Below are 16,095 nucleotides of genomic sequence, written 5' to 3' on the forward strand. Positions count from 1 at the left end.
TTAGAAGTTTTTAGAAGTAGAATCAACAGGATATGCTGATGGATTTGATGCTGGCAGTGGCAAGGACAGAAAGGAAGAAACCAAGGACAGTTCAAGCTTTTGATTTGAACAACCAGGCAGGTGACTGAATTTGGGGACAGGCAGGGAGTCAAAAGTTTGATATTGGACATGTTAACTCTGAGATACTCATTAACTTTCTTCAATTACAGAAGATGAGGCACAGGAACTCTGGTACAGTCTTGGTTTCTTCCTGGATTCCGGAGGGGAATGCTAAGGTGAGAGCAGAACTCCTACAGAGCTCAGAGAGATTCCGTGTGTCTTGCTAGAGCTGAGTTGGTTATGGCAACTTTAACATTTCCAAATGCAGAGCCAATTACTATATTTACAAATTCACTAGGTTTTTAAATCACCAGGGAAATTTTAACTAAAACTAACTGCACATTAGGAGGATACATTATTATAAATTTTTTTGAATTGCAAGGCTGTTAACACAGCTAATGATCTGCATCATTAGATGCTGGAAGATTTTTCTCTTCCTTAGTGGGAAAGGACTTCATAGGAATGGTTTGTCCTCTTACTGACCCAGATGAAAATATAAAAACAGAAACAAGCCCTTCTTTACCATCATGAAGCCAGGAACCTCAAGTCAAAGGCATGTTTTCCCTACAGAGCAGTGCTTGGATCTTCTCAGCCTTCTCCTTCAGTGAAATAAAAACGATTTTAAAAAATCTATGAATTACTACCCTTTCCTCTTTACCTGTTTCTTTGCAGCTGAGGTCAGGCCTATATTCACTCTGTCCATTTCAAGAGTCTGCACTGCTTAGAAATTTTCATATTCTTTGATTCAGTGATTCCAGTTGTGGATTTATAGCTTAGAAAAACTACCAGAAATGTAGGAGGAAAAGTTTTATTTGCAGAACTGTTGCCCTCAGTGTTATTTATTGGAAAGACTCTAAAAGTCCAGCAACAGCAGAAGGTTAAACAAAGTACCCCATAGTCACACGTGGAACAGCAGGCAGCTGTTACGTTATTAAGAATTTTTACTAACCCAAGAAAATATGTGGGGTAGATGAGATAAAGCAGGATACACACGTGATTATACAGTATACCATGAAAGTTATTTACAAAAGAACAGAGACTGCACCGAAGGAAGATGAAGGAAAGCTATGGAAACGGCAACAGTGGTTATCACTAGGTGAGAGGCTACAGGTGACTGTTTTACTTTCTCTGCGTTTTCCAAATTGTTCACAATAAGCATACATTACTTTGACACTGCATAAAACACTAATGTGTTAATGTGTTTTCCCCCTTATTTTATGGCTGGTGACTCACACTTCCTTACAGAATTCTAAGTCCCCTGGGTTTCCTGTGTCTTTTGGTCCCTGTTTTCAATACAGCTGGTCTTTGTGGAGTGTCTATGCCTGTCTTACCAGCCACTACCCAAGAAGTGTAGCAGGTAGCTTCTCAGCCAGTATGCAAGTAAACTTCCTGCTCCCTTATGAAAGGGGGCCTTGGGTCGGAGAGGACTGAGCACTGGGCTAGGACGGGGACGCAAGAGAGCTGAGCTGGCAAGGCAGGCTGCACGCAGGAGTGTGTGGACGTCATTTTGTCAGAAAGAAGAAGCCACAGCGGGTTTCAGGGCAGAAGACAGACCCACTCTGACGGTCGGGAGGAGAATGGGCTGAGGTGGGAGAGCCTGGAGACGGCCTGGCAGGAGGCTGCCGCAGGGGCCTGATGAGACCGTGAGCATCTCGCTCAGGGCAGAGCAGTGGGGAGGGGAGTGCTGGGAGACAGCTAAGAGGCAAGACTGACGAGATGCGCAAGTGCACACACATCTAGCCATGTGACAGTGACATCTGGACTCTGCCTCCCAGCCCCCACTCAACTCCAGATCTCCCATGACCAGGTGAAAAACAAATGATGAGATAGAAGCTGGAATCCTCAGTCATGAAGGAATTGTGGGAAGTTTAATTCCAGGGGGTTCTCAAAGTCAGGAAACTATGTACACACCAATTTGACAAAAAGGCAACTCCGTGGAGGTGGTGATGGGGCAGGGTGGAGAGAGGACTGGGACAGAGGGCACTCATGTTTACTGACTGCCTACCAAGCCAGTGCTGTCTTTTATCGTGATAACCACCACCTGAATTAGGTATTACTACTTCCTTTTTATAGATGAGGAACTTGAGGCTGAGAAAGGTTAAGTAATTTGTCCAAACCACACTAGATTAGAACTAGAATTTCAACCCCAATTCATACTCTTTCCACCTTACCTGTGTCAAAAAGAATATTCAAGATTCTCTGCATTAGGCTGCAGGGTAGGTGGTACTGCTATTTACCCTGACAAGGAGGAACAGCAGGTCTGGGAGAAGAGTTTGGTTCAGTTTGGAATTGCTGATTTTAGGGTACCTGGAGGCATCTAGCAGAGATGAGCAGTAGGCTGCTGTATGTACATCTCTGGCATTTATAAGCAAGACTGACATCTGGAGGTACAAATTTGGCACAAAAGACTTCAGATGGTAAGTAAGATGGAATTGAAACTACTAGAGTAGCTGAGATCGTCCATAGAGACTGAGCAGAATAAAGAGAGTGGTGGATAGAATCCTTTGCAACACCTAGATTTGAGAGCTGGGTAATGGAAATGAGGAGTGGCCATGGAATGTTGAGTTACTATATCACAGGAGCCAAGGGGAAGGCTTGCCTTAGGGAGGGAGCAGTTAGCAGCATTAAATCCTTCCAAGAGGTCAAGTAAGAGAGAGTACATATCTCAAACAAGGAATCCATTGGATTCAGCAGAAAAAACTCTTAGGGGGAGCGGTAGAAGCAGAGATCAGGGTGCGACGGGTTGAAAAATGAGTAGAAAGCCAGGAAATGGGGATCAGGAGTATATACAACTCTTTTAGCAAATCAGACAGTAGTGGGGAAGAGGTGAGATTAATGAAACAGAATGGGAGGGGTAACGGGATGTGGGATTGAAGGGAGTAAGTGTGCAGATGACAGAGACTTGTTTAAATGCCGACAGGAGGAAGGCACTACGGAGGGAGGTGTGGAAGACACAGTAAGAGAGAGAGATAACTGAAGAGTCAGGTCTCTGAGATGACGAGCGATGGAAATCCAGTGTACAAGTTACAGAGTTTAAGTGTTTGGTCCAAATTAACACATAAGTGGCAGAACTGAAGTGTGGTCCATGTTGCTAAGCACTGGACTGGCCCGGCCTCCGAAGTGTCTGTGAGGTCAAGGAGAGGAGTTGTGGGAGTCACTGGGTTAGGGAGTGGCAGGGACTTGAGGCTGTGGTCAGAGAGCAGGCTGTGTGCCTGGCCTTGGAGATGGCCAACCACAAAATCCAAGGAATGGAGACTTGAAGGTGGGGGTCGGGGGAGCCTCCATGAGAGGTTTGAAATTCACCCAGGATGATGATATGCTGTTTCTCAGATAAAGCAATCCGCAAGGTATGTCCCCATAGATGTGCAGAGTGAGTGTGGGTGCCTACCATGTGCAAGGTTCAATACATGAAAGAATGAGTCCAGGTGGCCCCAGTAGCAGACATGGATGCATACCTTGCAGGCACTTCCCCCTTCCTGATGATACCCTAGTTTTCTTCAGCTATTCACACCCCCATCCCCTCCCCAGTCCAGGGGCTCCAGCAGGAAGCAGACCCAATCTCCAGCTCCAGGGCTGGACCTGACAGTTCTGAGGTCATCCCATATGCCTTTCAGGGACTGACCAGAAACCCAAGTGCACGGCATTTCTTAGCCCCAGGAAATGGTTCGGGAATGGACGTGTGACCCAACCAAGGCCAATGAGGTACGTGAGGATGCTTGCTGAGTGCCCTGGGCAAGGGCCAGGACTGCTGCAACCGGCCAGCCACCAGCCTGAGAACAAAGTCCACTCACAGAGGAAGCAGAATCAACAGACTGATAGAAGAGTAGTGCCAGAGCCTCGACGGGGCAGGCCGGGTCGCTGCCGCCCTCTGGACCTCTGCTACCCTGTGCCGTCTGTGCTCTTCGTTTCTCATGAGGACACTGACCGGTTACAGGTCTTCCCACTCCCTTGGCTCTGCTCTCCTAACCCACCCTCCACAGCTGAGTTATCTTTCTAAAACACAAACCTGATGACAATTCCCTCTGTAAGCACCTTTGATGGCTTCCTGCTGTTGGAGATATAAAAGTGAATTAAACACAGCCCAGGCTCTCTGGAGGGTGGCTGCTCACACGAGTCAATGTGGACTGGAACAGAGGAAGGGAAGAGGTGGGCACGTGCTGAGGGGCGAGTGCCAATCAGGGAGGCCCCCAGGGTAAAGAGCAGGAGTCCTAAAGGACAGAGAAGGGCCACATCCCTCCCCCACCCCAGCAGAGCTCCGTGCACTTCCCCAGGCAGGCATTTGGGCCAGGCCATGCTCTCTCAGACCTCTGTGCCCTTCCTCATGCCGTGCCTGCTTCCAGGAGAGCCCTTTTGGCCTGTCCATCCTCTGTGGAAGTGGCTCTCATCTTTCCCTCCTCTGGCATGCTGGAGGCAGGGCCTCTCACCCTTGTCACAGCAGGTGACCAATTTCATCCTTTCAGTTTTTACTCCTCCTTTGCCTTCAGTGAAGAAATTCTGCCTCACATCTGCCCTGCTCAGTAACTGTGCCACCAGACAACACACAGTAGCTCAAATGCTCAGTGTTCAGGTATTCCTATCTTGTCAGTGCCCCAGAAGAAGCACAAGGTCTCTCCCTCAACAATAGTTACTGGATACTTCCTACCTACCAGGCACAGCAAGGAAAGAGGCAGAGCCGGCGCGCTGGCTCTAGCCAAGGCCTGCAAGGACCCACACACGAAGCGGCTGAGCTCGGGAAGTCAGCGGGCAAGAACGGCAGCCGCCCTGAGACTTTACAAGGTCTTTCTGGTTCCGAAGGCAACTGCCGCATAAGCAGAAGAGCCCTCCACTACCCAGCCCTATCCCTGGGAATGGGCTTCCCTGAGGGGACAGTTCCAACTACACACATTTCTGGTAGTGGGTGAAGAGGGAAGGAAGCGAAAGGCCCAAGAGGCAGTCACATGGCTGCGCTGTCAGCCTCCCCAGCAGAGGACAGAGGCCTTTAGATGCGTCCGATTAGCGGAATGGCTTTCATCCTGACACAGGACAGGCCAGTCTCCCTTGGGCAGAAAATGAAAAAGCCTTGTACTTTCAGGGACTCAGGCTGCCATCACACAGCAGGGCAGGCTGTGGCAGCCAGAGCCTGAGACTTCTGCTGGAACCCCTTCTGCTCCAGGCCTCCTGCCCCAGGGAATTGTGTGGGTGAGCTCTGGGGACCAAGGCGAGTTGAAGGGCCAGGATTCTTGGAAGAGGAGAACTTCCCCCAGTCTGTGGGAACATGTTGGGGCTGTTAGGCCTGGAAGAGGCCCTCCTTCAGCACCACTGGGCTTTTTGGTGGGATGGCAGGGGAGACAGCAGGGCCATCCTCCCAGCAGGTGGCAACAGGTGAGCAATAAGAATGAGAGACTGAGGACTATGCAAGTCTTCCTCAGGGCTCTCAGATACTGCTGCTTGGGGATGACACTTCAGGGATACCTTAGGGGAAGAAGGAGTGTCCCAGGTTAGGCAGGAGGTGGGGGGAGCGGGATGGGAGTCATTTAATGTACCAGTAAAGGACATGTGACCTTACTTTGGATCCCAGCCCAGTGAATCCAGCGGGTCAGGTTACAGTCATAAGAATAACCAAAAAAGAGTGATGGGCTGGGACAGGAACGGGAGGCTAAGCAAGTGTGCCAGGTCATCTCCTGGGCTGGGGGGTCAGGCAGTCAGTGCACGGTCAGCTTTCTCAAACAGCCACACTTGCACAACAGTACGCACAGGCCACTGGGCACTGAACTCCATCAGTCAAGGAAGACACAAACTCAGAGCTTTTGGTGCTTGTGAAAAGTCCTAGCCTGACTTCGGAAGAGCAAAAAGGTGTTAAGAAGTTCAGGAATATCTGGTTTTATCCACAATAGCTCTCAGGTGACCTCTCATGGGCAACTGGGTCTCTTTCTGCATATCTCCTGGAAGGTACCTGCAGCCCCAGCAGGGCAGAGCAGTTCAGCCTTCTCGGCAGGTTGCTCCACGACCAAGCAGGGGACCTGGGAGCCCAGCTCAGCACGCCTCTGACAGGGGTGCAGTGAGAGAGGTCACTGGTGAAAGTAGAGTGTTAGTTCTTTGGCCAGGATTGCTCCAGGTCAAACCAACACGGGTTCTCCGGGAGGCCTGTTGAGTTTGCTTCAATCTGCTAGTTATTAGGACTAAGGTTCAAACGTAGGTCAAGGAGCAGCCTGGGAAGCCTCCAGCCTCTCCATGGTTGACTCTTCCCCTCACAGTCCACTGGGTCTTGCAGACTGTCCAACTCTTCCTTAAGCCAAAAGTGGCAAATCCTATCATAGGTCAAAGATTTCAGGTATGCCATTTACAGTATACTTAAAAAGAATAGAAAAGTTACTTCTACTTAGAGTCTTGGTTTTGTAATTTAAAAATCTGATTAGAAGGAAATCTCCACATTCTCAGAGGTGATCTTGAGTTTTTCTTCTTTAGTCTTCACTGTTTGGTTTGGATTTCCTAAGCATCATTTCTTTTTTTCCATCTCCTCTTTGCTTTCTTTTATAAGACAAAGATGCTGTGGCCTTTGCTTTAACTTGGTTAACAACGATTCTATGGCAATGTATTAAATTTCTTTCTCCTAAGTCCACTGAAGTCTTTTTGGACTTGGAGAAAGCTTTTTAAGAAAGAACTTGCTCATTCAGCAGGATTTTCCTCCCCACCCCAAGCTCTGGTTCTGACCTGGAAAAAATAAGAGTGAGAAAGAGCAAGAGAATCCTGCAGTCCTGACGCTCAACTTCACAAACCACAAAAAAGAACCTTGCTCCAGTAACGTAATCATGGAGATTTCTGGCACCTTGGTCTTTCAAGAAAAATACATCCATCTGCTGGCACAGGGACCCATCTAACTAAATCCTGTTCAGCATGGAGTTCCCGATTCATTAGTGTTGGAAAGTCTAGAGCGAGGCTGGCCGCTCCCACTGGATGACGCCTCCCTGCAGGGCCGTCTGTAAACCCCACGGCTGTGTTTTCACTTAAGGCCACTTCTCCTGACTCTGCTGCACCTTGTTCTAGAGGCTTGTTCTATTCTCATTAAGGTTAAAAATGACAGGACAAGGATTCTTCAATGCTGAGGTTTCACTTGCTGAGAAGAAAAAGTCTGTCTCCAGAGCTCTGGGCAACCCTCAGGGAAGCTGGTCATTAGCAAGGTCAGCAGAGAAGGGCCTGGTGCAGCTCTCATGCCCACGGGTCATGCTGCCGCCTCTTCTGAGGGCTACTTCACTGCTCAGCAGCAAGACCAGGGCAGAGGAACTGTGCTCGCTGCATCCCACACGACCTTCTGCCTTCATTACTAGGTGAGCCCAGCAGAGAGGAGTTTCTTTAGCAAAACAGGAGCCCCTTTGCCTCAGCAGCTTCCTGATCAGGCTTTATACAGTCACTGGGCTGGACCATGTTTTTGCCTCTCAATTTCCTGAGCAATATGAGAACAGTGAATACAAAGCATGAGGAGCACATGCAGACAGATACAGAGAGGGTGCAACCTGCTCATCCTACTCAAAACTGGAGCATTTTTGAGAATTTTCACGGCTGAAGAGGGTGACTATGGTGGAACGTTACCATATGAAACCATTCTGCTCAGAGCTCCAGGGTCCCAGACCCAGGGGCTGGAGTCACCCAAAGCTGCTTCCATGGGAAAGTGTCACTGTTGACTGCAGGGACTGCATATGGCCCCGCCAAATGCATGAAAATGGTTGTGCATCATTGTCCAGGTTTCCTTCTATATAAAATCTATCAATTCTGCCACCTACCTATTTGTTTTCTAAAGCTGCGGTCTTGCCCCCAGCAGTGGTGAGTACTCGTGCTTTAGACCTTGCTGAAGCCTCCTACTTCAGCGTGGCTGCTGTATGGCTTTGATTACACACTCAGTGAAGAGAAGCAAAAAGGGTCAGAAGCAGCCAAAGTGACAGGCTATCCACTCACTCAGGAGATGTTCTCTGCTTTATCCTTGAACCAAACCAGGCTATGGCCAAGTTTTCTACGCAGACCATATAGCTTGCACTCTCTAGTACACTAGCCTTCCTCAAGGGTGTTTTAATAACGTGCCTCTATTTTTACCAAAGTTTCTCTTAAGAAATAGCCTTATAAAATCTCTTTCTTAGGCCAGGAACAGTGGCTCACACCTGTAATTCTAGCACTTTGGGAGGCTGAGGCAGGAGGATTGCTTGAGGTCAGGAGTTCGAGATCAGCCAAAGAGCAAGAGCAAGGGCAAGACCTCATCTCTACAAGAAACAGAAAAGTTAGCTGGGTGTGGTGGCGTATACCTGTAGGACCAGCTACTTGGGAGGCTGAGGCAAGAAGATTGCTTAAGCCAAGAAGTTTGAGGTTGCAGTGAGTTATGATGACGCTACCGCAGCTTAGCCAGGGTGAGAGAGACCCTGTCTCTAGATAGATAAAATAAAATGAAATGAAATCTCTTTCTTCATTTGCCATAAGTGCAAAAGCTTTCCACTGTAACACAGTGCCCCCAATATCATGCCTCATGTGAGAAACTGCTTATAGATGCTAAGAAAAATATCCCTCAACTTTTAGTGAGGTTTGTTATAAGAAATTACCTTATAAAATCTCTCCCCTCTCCTCCAAGCAGGACTACCACCTTTCTGATACTGAAATCAGAAAATATGATGCCTAATGCTCTACATGCTTGCCAGTGGGAAAAAAATAAAATAAAAAATAATTTTAAAAAGAGAAAACATGATGTCCAGTCACAGGAACTGTGATCACCCTTCTAGATGTCATATTCCTTCTACCTCCCCCCTTCCTTGATTCTGATTTTCTGTCTTTCTATTATATTCATTTGTTTATTTCCTTCGTTGTAAGCCTTCTCAAATTCTTTTTAGAAATAGAATTTTACCTTATATAAATGAGGCAAAGTTCTTCAAAATATAAGCTAAACATACATAAAAATATGAGGTCCAGGCAAGTTTGAATACAACCTGATAAAACAGTGATCACGATGGTAGGCATTCATTTCATGGAAGAAAGAAAACGGGACATTTCCATACAATCCTCAGAGCCAGTGATCAAGCTGGCTCTATTCTTGAAAAAACAGGAGAGAACAGAATGATCTTCCAGGGAATTGGCCTCAGTTTCCAGGGACTTGAGAAGTCAAGAGTTATATAATATAATCCCAAGCGGGGAGCCAGCAGCTCTGGCCTTGTCGCTGTTCTCTCCCAGACTCCGGAGTGGTGGTGGGATTCTCATGGTGTTAGACTTTTCATCTAGTAAAACGGAGCTGGGTTCCCCTATCGTTGTTCTTGTGGTTTGTTTTATGGGTGAATGTGAGATACTTTCTAGGTTTACCGGAAGAAAGCACCTGTAACAAGCCCTTGCTATACTGGTTAGAAGAGAAGCTCTGAGAGTCCAGAAGAGCTAGTGCTCACATCTTCAGATGTTTTAATGAGACGCAAGAGGCAGTGAAGAGCTCTCCTGCATAAGGCTGTCTCGTGCAGCAAAGAGCAGTCGTCAAAGTTCATGACTTCATTTCATGCTAATTCTGTTTCTTTCCTCCCAGTAAAAGCCAAATATCTGGATAATATATTCTGGGACAACATTGTCATCTCAGGTCCCTTCTGGTCCTGGGGCAGCCAATCTATCCCCCTCACCTGCTCTCCTGCTCCTGCAACCTGGCTTCAACCTGCAGCAGGGAGCTTAGCAGCACCTCCTGGCAAAAGAGTCACTCTCTACCACCATCCAGCCACAAAATACTCATTGACCTGACATTGCTTAATGGATTGCTTGGAATAATCTGGAAGGGACACCTATGGGGCCTATACTTGGGGTTACCTGAGGGTCCTATTCCCATCCCAGATAATGACTTTTGTCTTAGATAGCCTGTTCCTTTGTAGAATAACACATCAATCTAAGAGATGCTGTTCTAACTGTGGTAAAAACCAAAGACCATTCATGACCAGCCCAAGCAACACAGTGAGACCCCCATCTCTACAAAAAATAGAAAAATTAGCCAGGTGTGGTGGTGCACACCTATAGTCCCAGCTCCTTGGGAGGCAGAGGCAGGAGGATGGCTTGAGCCCAGGAGTTTGAGAGCTATGATGATGCCACTGCCTAGGCAATAGAGTGAGAGACCATGTCTCAAACAAAACAAAACAAAATAAAACAACCAAACCAAAACCAAAACCAAAACAACCCCAAAGAACACATGGGTATTGTGAAGTTTAAAGAAAGTACTAACAAAAGATTACAGTTAAGCTGAAATGCAAAGACCAAATGGAGGGTAATTAGGAAGGGCCAGGATCCATTAAGAAGGAAAATGAATAAATTTTCTATTTGTCATGCTGTGAAAAATTAGCTATGGTTATAAAGAATCCTTAGGTAATCTCACATAGTTGAAAATCACTTAAGAAACCAGACATAATTTAAGTGTTAAAAAATAAGTTGCACAACAATCTTAGGAGAACATTTTCATTAAGCAGAAATGTGTTTTCCCTTTAACCCCCACATATAATCTCTCCAGGGGCTCTGGAGCAGAACTCAGGGGGATCGTCAGAGGCTCTCAAAGTCTAACTTTCTAGTCCAGTCTAGATCCTCTTCTGCCCATTAGACAAGTTTTCTTTCTAGAATGCCAAAGAGTTTGTGATGCTTTTGCTTTCACTTTCCTGCCTGGGGCACAGGCCTTATGACATGAGGAAGAAACTTATTCTGCTTGTGAACACAGGTACCTATGAAAACAACCAACAACAAGAGGCCACTCAGCAGAGAGGTAAAGAGTGCCGCCTCTTCAGGCCGTCTGGTTTTGATTCCTGGCTTCATTTCCTATTAGCTATGGAATCTCAAGTCATTTTGCCTCTTTGTTCCTCAGTTCCCACCTATGTAAAAGGAGATAATAACACTATCTACTACACAGAGTTGTTGTGAACATTAAATGTCAAAAGACACATTAGAACAGTGCCTGGCTGTAGCAAACACTCAACGATGTTCCTGAAGTAGTAAGGCCTGAGGTAATTCCTGATAATGAGTTGAGATCAAAATTAAAAACATGATATTCCAGAACAAGCTGATAGGGACTCAACATTTCCAAATGTGATCACTCTAACACTTGAGGAATTTCCACAATAATAGGGCCCAACTTCTTCACCTGACCAATATTTGGGAAACCACTCTATCTGCAGGACTCACCAGAGCCGCAGCAGGAGGACACAATGCCTCAAAGCCTTGCCATCTGCCTAAGCAGCTCCTTGGACACCCCACTGCTCTCCTGTGGCTGCGCTGACATGGGGTCTCCTATCACAGGACAGCCCTGATTTTATTCCCTGGTGATGCCAGCTCCAGGGCTGCTTCAGACTGTGGCAATGTCAGGGAGGCCCTAGGCTTCTAGATGAAACTCACTACTCAAAGAAAACCTTCCTTGGCCCTGCTGGGTTGGCAGATGTACCCCAGCAATGGAAGGTGCCCAGCACTTCAGCACCAGTAACAACTTGTCCATTAATCTCTGCTTGGAGAAGGAGGAGGCCACACCTGTCAGAGCATGGCAGAGGGCTGGCTTCTGACAGTCCGGATACAAGAAAATTGCTTTTATCATGGTCTGATTCTTCTCATTTATTCTCAAGTTGGAACATGTCTCTCTAGCTGTGTATTTAATTATCATATTGTCCCAATTAGATTGTGAGTTCCAGTGGGGAAATCCCACCTGATTACTCTTTATGATCCCCCACAAAGTCTTTACCAAATAAAGCTTTAAACTAAGGGGATGCAGGGCCCTGCAATAAACAGCAGGATTCACAGGTTCCACATTCAACCAGACACTGTGCCAAGAACATCGTATGTCCAGGTGCTACTGCTCCTATTTTAAAGGTGAGGAAACTGAGGCTCAGAGGGATTAAGTAACTTGCCCACACAAGGTCAGGCAATTCTTGGCCAACCTGGAAATGGAACCCAAACTCATATGACTCTAAAGTCTGGGCACTTCTTACTGGGCCATGTTTGCTATTTCCTTTCCCAAAGACAGGGGCACCATGTTGGAGTCTGGGAGCTCCAACAATTTGCCTCTCTCCTCCTCTAGATCCTAACAGACACACAGGACAGCAAATGACATTCAGAATGTCACCCTTCTCGAGGCTCACTGGCAAAGGCATCATTGAAGAAGAAGGTGGGGACCTCCTGGTGTCCACTCAAATTTAAGACTAGCAACCTCAGTGAGAGGCTGCGCAGACTGAACCACCCAGCTGCAGGTGGAAAGGCTGGACTGGAGGAAGGGAACACCTGGGTGCGCTTGCCAGAGGCAGTGCCAAGCTTGGAGACTGGAGGTGCTAGGTAACCCCACTCAAGGGGAAAAAGTGAGAAAGAGAGAGATGGAATGGCCCCACCTTTTCATCTCAACGAACCTGCCCTCTGGTTGACATGGCTCAGTCACACAGCAAGGTAGTAATAAGACCAGAACTAGAGCCAAGGGCTCCTCACTGTCAGGGGTTGCAAAAGGCTAAAAGAGGAAATGTTAGCTAGTCAAAACACTGGATACCAGGAATAAAGAAAAAAAACAACAAAAACTAAGATCAATACAGGAACTATTATTATTCTATCAAAAAAACTGATTGGGGACTCATACAGCCAATTTCTGTTACTTAGGTCGTGGGCCCCAGCTGTGACTTCATCTGTAAAATGAAAGCCTCAAAAAGGTATCATCTAAGGTTCCTTCTGGCTCTTCATTTCGCAATTCCGTAAGCAATCACTTGTTGAGCATTGTCTCTGGGCTGTTCAGCATTGTGCCAGCACCATGGAGGCTCAGAGAAGGATCTGGTAGAGTGGCCTGCATAGTGCAGATGAGGCCTGAGATGAGTCTGGCAGGACAGCACAGATTTGAAAGATGCAGGTGGGAGAGATTCGAGATACGGGAAAAGACAAGACCTTTAGCTCTCCTGGGAGAGAGACCACATGGATGGTACCGATCACTATATCCCTAGTACCTTCCAGCGTCTTTGGCAAGGTTGGTGTTCAACAGATAATTGTTGATGGAAAAAATGACCAAAACCAGAGAAATAAGAATGAATATTCAGTGTTCCATGAATATGTAAGAGACTGGTCTGACTACAAAGTGGACGGTACACCTTGGGAACAGGTAAAGAAATATTGATGACAGTATCTAAAACGATGCTAAGCACAGCAATGTGTCCTCTTGCAGGATTCTCCTAACAGCCTCATGGGTGGGTGTAGCTGGGAACTGGGGGACTCACATGGGTAGAGTCACAAAATTGCAGCCTTGGGACTTGAACCCAGGGGCCATGACTCTTCCATAAGAACAATGAGCCTCAGCTGACATCAAACAGACACTAAAACCTGGACCCTCTTCTAGTTTGTGCCCCCCTCCTAGGGCACCTGTAGCTGGGTGATGTGGATTGCTGTCTGACCGCAAGCAGCCCTTGAGCTGAGATCCGGCCATTTCTCAGGGGCAGTGCTGGTATCCCATACACAGGAATTAAAAAAATAAACATTTTTTATTCTGAGATAATTGTAGATTCACAGAAATTACAAAGATAGTACAGAGAGGTTCCATGTACCCAGCACCCAGTTTCTACCAAAGGTTACATCTTAATGTACAGTATGATATCAAACCCAGGAAAATGACACTGGAATAATGTGTGTCTAATTTTATGCCATTTTTGGTCATATGTGTAGATTATTCATGTAACTGCCACAGAAATCTAGATACAGACTGTCCCCCTCCCTACAAAGGTCTTCCTTGGGCCACCTTCCTCTCCCCCACCATCCCTAACTACTTGCCACCACCCATCTGTTCTTTTTCTCTATAATTCTGTCATTTTGAGAATATTATCTAAATGGAATCATACAGTATTTTAAATCACTCTTCAAAATTATCCTAATATCAGGTTGATCCATTTTTTAGGTCTGTAGAAGAATATAAAAACAACATCAATACCCATACCCATCAAGAGAAACGAAAAATTAAGCAGAATAACTTTCTATCCCTGTTCTGCCACTTCTAGCTATGTGATTTTTGACAAGTTACTTTGGCACAAGTCTCAGTTTCTCCATCTATAAAAATGGGTATAAGGCTTAAGGATTAAATGAGGGTAACATGTGGAAGCACTTGGCAAACAGCAGCCTCTCAATAAATTCTAGCTGTTTGTTATTATTAATGAAAAGCCAAGGAAGTCTCTTGCTTCTTTATAGAAAATAAGGCTCTTAATGGTTACAGACGATTAAGGAAATGACCACACCAGCCCTTAAATGACCTCAGGTTATTCTTCCCACTTCTTCCCAAAGCTCCAATGTGGAAACAACCTGGGCACTCTTAAAAGGCACTTCCAACATCGTGTGCACAGCCTCATAAGAATAAGCACCCATCACCGCACCAGATGCACCAGGGGGCCTGGAATTCTGAAAGTGGGGAAGATGGCCAAGTGCTCTCCGCTTAGCTACAGAATGCCTCCAGAGCAGCGGGTTTGTGCAGAGGCCCCAGCAGCACACTGAGCACAGAGAAGGGGCCAGTGCCAAAGAGAGGCAGGGGTCAGATGTGTGATTGAATTAGGTGCTGTGTGGGTACTCCACAAAGCTCAGCCTCACTCAAAGGCTGCATGTGAGAAGGGGACAATGGCCTGCACTACCCATGAGGTCACCTTTACTATGACAAGCTATGGAAATCTGAAAAAATCTCCCCAAAAACCACATATGCAAAGACTCCATTATACAGTTGAGAGAGCACTCGACTTTAAGCCTTTGAGTAGCTGGGAACCCAGCACAAATGGCTGGCTATGTCTAAGCAATATGCCCAAGGCCCATTGAAAACAGGACAAAACAGGGCATTCAGGATCCTTCATGATTTATGGAAAGTGGCATTGTCTGAGCCTCTGCATGGCACCAGCAGGGGTGGGAAGGAGGGCACTCCTCCTGATGGCGGGGTCACCCCATGTGTCTCCTGTTCCTTGGACTTTTCAACTCCCCTGGCCCTCATTCACTCACTCAATTTTTCTCCTTTGAAGTTATAGAATACGCTCTCATCTATCACTGACATGTTGGGTTTCAAAAGGACTGGGAGTGAATTCACTCTCCCTTTTTTTTTTTTTTAATAAATGAGAAGGTCTCAGCTGGAAGAGAGAGAGCAGGAGGTAAGGAGGGAGGGGTGCAGGCAAGGAGGAATGATGGCTGGTTTCCCCTAGTTCCAAGCAAGCGTCTGGGCTCGCAGTGGGGGTGGAGGCTCTCATGGTGTGCCACTCACTGCTCCTAAGTGCCTGTGTGGCTCACCTCGACCTCACCACCAGGACTTCACGTTGCACGCTAGTCCTCCTCTTGCTGTACTTTGGGAGGTGTGAGCAATCCTGATGCTTCCATGAATGTTTCTTTAATTCCAGCAGAGGCAGTGGCCTGTGCCAGGGCAGGAGAGGAGCACCGGACATCTGGGCCCGGCCACCTCCTGAGTCTTTTTAACTGATGGCCCAATGAACCTCAAGCTTGGAGGGTCCAGCTGATGCCTGCTCGTCCTCCCTGGTGGCGGTGGTGCTCCTAGGCGGTGCTATATCCACCCAGCTTCCCAGTGAGAAATCCAGGAGTATCCCGATGCCCCTCCTTGGCTCTGATTCCACCTCCTCAGTGCCTCCCTCATCCTGCCTTCCTATCAGCTGTGGGTCTCAGGCCAGAGGCTCGCCTGCATGACTGCTGCAGCCACCTCGCTGGCTCCTTGATGTCCACGCCTTCGCCTCTCTCAGTTCATTCTCTACAGAGCTGCCAAGAAGATCTTTCTAAAAAGAAGGTCCTATCCCATCACTCCTGTACATAAAATGCTTCAACAGTACCAAGTAGAATTCAAGAAAACACTCATATTTCAAGGCAAAGCAAACAATTTCCTCCAGATCAGCCCTGGTTACATCTCCAGTAGCATCTCCCACTACCACTGTGAGCCCTTCCTATGACACAGCCATGCCAACGGCCTGCACATTCCAGAACATACCAAACCACTGCAATGCTCTGCCTGGAACATTCTTGGATAAGCCATTTCCAACCTGTTCTCAACTGCCCTCC

General features: G+C 47.0%; 1 protein-coding gene and 1 long non-coding RNA gene across 5 annotated transcripts in view; one reads left to right on the top strand and one right to left on the bottom strand.

Annotated features, from left to right (window-relative positions):
• DIS3L2 (DIS3 like 3'-5' exoribonuclease 2) overlaps window positions 1-16,095 on the bottom strand; it is a 307,510-nt gene that overhangs the window by 40,133 nt on the left and 251,282 nt on the right. The window lies entirely within an intron of this gene.
• On the top strand, window positions 35-3,908 carry LOC123643843. Its single transcript, XR_006736936.1, has 3 exons — window positions 35-120; window positions 210-275; window positions 3,714-3,908. It is a non-coding gene; the product is annotated as an uncharacterized LOC123643843 (long non-coding RNA).

This window comes from Lemur catta, chromosome 8, assembly GCF_020740605.2.
Source record: "Lemur catta isolate mLemCat1 chromosome 8, mLemCat1.pri, whole genome shotgun sequence".
NCBI classification, from domain to species: Eukaryota; Metazoa; Chordata; class Mammalia; order Primates; family Lemuridae; genus Lemur; species Lemur catta.